This window comes from Lactuca saligna, chromosome 5, assembly GCF_052625555.1.
Source record: "Lactuca saligna cultivar CGN05327 chromosome 5, ASM5262555v1, whole genome shotgun sequence".
NCBI classification, from domain to species: Eukaryota; Viridiplantae; Streptophyta; class Magnoliopsida; order Asterales; family Asteraceae; genus Lactuca; species Lactuca saligna.
In genome coordinates, this window is record NC_136421.1 from 191,889,972 (window position 1) to 191,896,019 (window position 6,048).

Sequence of the window (6,048 nt, forward strand, 5' to 3'; positions counted from 1 at the left end):
AACTATAGAAGTTTATTTATCAGCAGGTCAAAATGAATATAAGCTATTAGATTGTAGGCAATCCTAGGTTACAAGAATACCCACAAGTTATATAATCTCTTGATGTACAATTTTAGTAATTTATTAAATCAAACAGTCAAAATTGCCTCACATTTGCACACACATGCAAAGACTAAATGACAATACTTGGAAATGAGTGGTGATGGGAAGTTTGGGCCACTTGTAATAATTCAAATGGGTTTGGTTATAAAATTATATTGTGGAAAGTGGGTTTGGTCATTTTCGATGTTTCTATAATTTTCTTGAAATCATTCCCCATTTTGTTGAATTCAAAGCAAGAAAATGCACTAAATTCTACTAATATTCAAAGGCCAAAAGTATGCGACTTTGACCATAACTTGTGACTCCAACATGTTTCATCAATCTACAAAAGGGAAAAAGAAATATATTTTGAAAAAATTTTGTTGGTATTTTATACAATTCTTGATCATGTGATACATGCGAATTTTTTATAAAAATGTCAAATTTATGGAACTCATTTCTTTATTATTTTTTTCTTACTAATAAGATGATATATACAATCGTAGCATCCTAAATGTTTTGACAATCAATAAAGTTATATTTATATGTATGGACAACGTTTAAATTATATATGTTTCTTATTTTGTTATTTTATGTATAAAAAATACATTTCTACTAATTAATGCCGGAAAATTCTGGTAAAGAGTTTTATTATATATCTTTCTATTCTTAGCAAGTATAGTGTTGCAGCCGTGAATACATATAGGCTTCCCTACTGGCAGATGAATAATTTATCTAGCAATGAATATGATGCCAATTGCATGCATTATGTGTTTGTACCCCATTATTATATGTTAACAATTTCTGTCTTTATTATTCTTGAATGTAGACATATTCCTTATGAGAGTTTTCTATGTCCATGCTATTTATAGATAAAATCCAACACGAAAAAACTAAATTAGGCTTAAGCTATATGAAAAGATATATAGTTTGCTCCTAATACAGTACAATATAACTAGTTTGGTTGATATTCTTACGTTTACTAAATTTACAAAAGATTTGTTTAATTCAAATGTCAAAGTTGTGTTTTTCCCCTGTCCTTTTATTAGTTATATTTATATATTTTAAAAAAGAAATTAAACATTCTAGAACATTTTCTTTCTACTGTATTTCTATCAGTACATTAAAATATTATTAACTAGGTTATAACAAGTAAGAACCACGGTTACAAAATTAAATAAATATTAATAGTCAAAACTCATAATAATTAATTAATTATTTTCAAAAATTATAAATCTATAAAGTAGTGTTTAAGTAGGAAACCTATTAAAATACGCTTTGAATATTGGATGTTATGTTATTAAGAATTTATGAAATAACTAACTAAAATTTTTAAGCAGTAAAATGGGTTAAGCAAAATCAGATATAGGGTATGTTTGGCACGGAGCTTTTGAAAGCATTTGAGAGCTTCTAACTTCTAGCGTTTGACAAAACGTTTCGCTTTGAACATAAATTCTTGTTTGATACTAGAAGCTTCTAGCGTTTAGTTTAAACAAAACACTCCAAATCCAAATGCTACTGAATGTAACGTTTAACAAAACGCTACAAGCTATAAGCTACCTGCTACCTGCTACAAACTACCCGCTATCAGCTAATTTTGTCAAATACGCCCATAGTCTGATTATGATAAATAGGATTCTCATGATGACCTTATACACTCCATGCATTGCAAAAGTTGATACAGTGATCCTTGACTTGAATAAATGAATATTAAGAGACTACACATGTAATGTCACTCCATTGAAGGTTTCCTTCCATGAGCACCAAACATCAAGTACCCTACAAATAGTACTTACACTACTGGAATAAATAAGTGAATAAATACTTAAATCCATATAAAATAAAATTAGTTACTAAGGTGTTGTTTCTCCTTTTTTTCTTTATTAATTAGCTCATGTAAAGATCATAGACGGATTTAGTATATATCCCGGGATAGTCCGGGACACCCCTTGAAAACAAATTAATAGTGTAATTTTTTCTGAATTTTTTTTTTCTTTTTATGTATTATGCGATTTTTTATGTCGGGGATACCCCTTTATTTGTCGGGATACCCTTTTAATTTGATTTTGGATCCACCACGGATCAAGTGTTGTATGCATTAAGCCACTTTTTTTGCTGAACGTATGAATTCATTCTGTCCAACTTAAGTAATAAAAATAAATAAATAAAAGTAGTTAAGCATAGCTGTCCATATTAAATGACTAGCTGATTAAACATATTCATTTTAAAAAAATAGCCTCTAAATCGTTCTGCCTTTTTAAGATGTTATTAAGCATAAGCTTGTGTTCATAAGCAAATGAGTACTTTTTTGTGCAAACCAAAATGAGCCCATGATCATATATTTATGAATTAAACAGATGCAATATACATGCTTTCATAGATATATGATCATAAGGACACATACTCATAAATAAAATGTAATTCCTTGATGCCGTTTCACTTTGTTAGCCCATGATTACTGAATAGATGACTGCCAAATCTGTTAAAGAAAATTACAACATAAATATAAAGGACAAGAGCTAAATAGATGTCATTAGTGTATACTTTCAAATAACATCTTCAAACAAATAAAATAAACGTTAATCCACAACTTTTGACATAGATAAAAGCTTTTAAATTTTAAATGCTAAAAATAACAATTATTTTCATTTGTAGTAATATTTAATGTCAAGAAATAACATTGTACAAGGCTATAACCATACATTTTTTTTATTTATGGACCAATCATATACACGCTCTTCACCTAAATCCCCATAAAAAATAGTAATTCACAGATTCATTTTTTTAACATCAAAAACCACTTCCAATTTTCACTAAAGCAACTCAACCACTCTACCAAACACACATGAATAACAATCTTGATTGGCGTCTATTAATTCTCCTCCTTATATTTAGTAAATTACCAAAGTATTTAACGACGTGAAGAAGTGACAAAAACTATAATTGAAACTAAATTATATTATTTTTTGTGTTGGTCAGCATTAAAACCACAAATTCGTGGAAGAGAAGTTGCATAAATCCAATAACATTTCATTGATCAGTTAGAGTGCATCAATATTATTGGTATTCGAGAGCACAACAAAAGAAAGATAGGAAATTGGTTGTACCTCATACAACTATTTATCATTCTCAGTATCTTTCTTAACAGTGGTGAGCCAATCAACATTCATATTCTCTACATGCCCCACAATATCATCATATTAAACTTTTAGGTAGCCAAACATTCATACCACCTTGCCCTTATTCTTGTTTCATCATATATCTCCTCTGCAGTTCGAAGCTAGACAAAACATATAATAAAAAGAATAAAAGATGTAAGTATATTATAAAGTTAGAAATAGAATAAACCAAATAGTATGGACTCTGATTAATCAGTCTCACCATTCTTTTGTCAAATAACAGAAAAATCAATGTTAGGGTTTACGTATCAGAACAAATGTATATAACCCTTAAAAAGAAGAAGAATATGCTTAGCAAAGAAATGCATAACACCCTAAAAAAAATTAATTAAAGTCCTCACATGCACAGATTGAGGCTATGATTTCTTCTTGCCGGTTCACTACAAAAAAAAATATCAATTAGTGACGAAAACGAAATGGTCACTAATAATGGAAAGAGTCGTCACTAAGTGATTTAGTTTAGTGACCAAACTTCTGGTCGTCACTTTTCATCACTATAGGTCCGTCACAAAAGTTGATTAGTGACCAAAATACAAAAGTGGTCACTAATTAGTGACAAAAATATACCGATCACTAAATCTGTGACAACCCGTTTCATCACCAAATGTTGTCACTAATCCATGAAAGTCGTCACTATTTTATCTAATCAGTGACCAATAAAAATCGTCACTATTTTGTCTATTCGGTGACCATAAAAAGTGGTCACTGATTTACCAAATCAATGACCACCAGAAGTGGTCACTGATTTACCAATTTAGTGACAATAAAAAATCGTCACTGATTCTAGTTGCTATTTATTGCATTTAAGTAATTGGCATGAAAATATTTAAATTACTAAAAGGTAAAAACATATATATTCACATATATACAATACATAAATGACTAAAAGCTAAAATGATAAGGATAAACTATTCTCAAATTTTAAAAAAAAATCCATAATATACAATACATAAATGATTAAAAGGTAAAAACACATATATGCATCTTTGTATAAGGTAGGATTATACATGATATTCAAAGAAGATGGATTCAGCCTCTTATTTACCATGAAAATATAAAAAGATTACATCAATCTATAAACATATGTATAAGTAGTCAATCACCTTCTCATATTCAAATTCAAAAAACTTTGACTTCTTATCCATTAACATTATTCCCTCCTAAAATCAATCAATCAATAATTTGTATTAAATCAAGAAATTCAAACGTTCTTTTAGGTTATGTCTCACCTTTGTAAAAGATTTGGAGAAGAGTTCTTTCAAAGCATTAATGCTGCTATCCCATCTTGATTGAGTCAAATAAATAGCAATATCCTTATCAAAACCAAGTTTTCTTAAAAATAATGCAATCTCTTATGCCTTGTATCTTTAACAACCTTGTGATCTAACATGTAAGCTACAAATTGTCCACCTAATTTATGACTTAAGGTTTCACCACTTATTCACAAATAGGAGTCAACCTAAGATAGGAATAATTCATTATATTGACTCAACTTTCAATGTATCACCACTTCTTATCTGCTCAAAACAATAAAAAAATGCAACATTTTCTAGGAAAATATCATTAACAAGATTAAAAAAAACTAACCATGGGTAATTAAGGCTTAGTATAAGTAACAAATTTTCCTTCACTGTTTAAAACTTTATCAACCTATCTTACACGTCTTGCTTTACTGTTAAAACAAAACTCTAAGAATATATAAAACACAGTAAAAAATAAATAAATAAAAATAAAAACCTTTATTAGATAAAAGACGGCCCCCTTGATCTGCATAAGTACATGTGCCACCGAAAAATGCAGGTAATTCACTGTAAAAAAGAATATGTTAATCCAAATATTTTTTAAACATTTATGTTACAAAATGATTAGAAAACATATATGATTACCTGGAATCGATAATCTCAAAATTGTTGAAGAAACAACAAGATCTTTCTTTTCTCAGGCGATCGGAAAATAAAGAAATGGTTAATCTATTCAAGATAATTACGTATTTACAAAATACCGTCTCAATTCATCCTATTTATTTTGGTATTTGCATCCAAGAACCTGAAAAAATTATGAAGAAAACAATGAAATTCTTTTTAGTGGTAATACAAAAACATATTTTATGACTTATGAGCTACATACATGAATCTTTGAAGTTGTTTAGGCATCAACAATCTAAGTACCTCAATCTGTCATGGTCAAATATCATGTCATGGTCAAACATCAGACTAAATGTAGATTCAGAAAAAGGAAAAGCAACAAGATGAAGTCAACAAACCATGGCGACATGATATTTTGGTCCATTATTTAGAAAGAAAATGACAAATCTTTTGGATTCTTATGCCTCTTCTGCATAATTTAATGGAAAACTATAAACAGATACAAAATCAACATAAGTTTGAATTAGTTATAGTAGACTAACCTAAGTCTGGCTTATACCAAAAATGCTTAAGTTTACCGGATTCCTACTTCCAAGAGTCATAGTACAAAGCTGGCTTATACCAACAATGCTCTGAATCATTACTTTCATCAAAATGTTGAGTCGATCCGATCTGGTTCACTAAAGTGAGTTAGCAAATAAATGGATCATAATGTATAAGGAATGGATTATGTAATTGATTTTGAATGTATATATAGTGTATAAGCAAGCAAAAGTGATGAAAGAAACATACATGATGAGAAATGGGAGTATCATGTTCCCAAGCGTTACAAACATGGTGACTGTAAGCACCCTGTGATGATCTGCCTCAGTTCTATCCCCATTTTGCCTTCGAACCTACTGGCTTCTGCTATAAAATTTTGT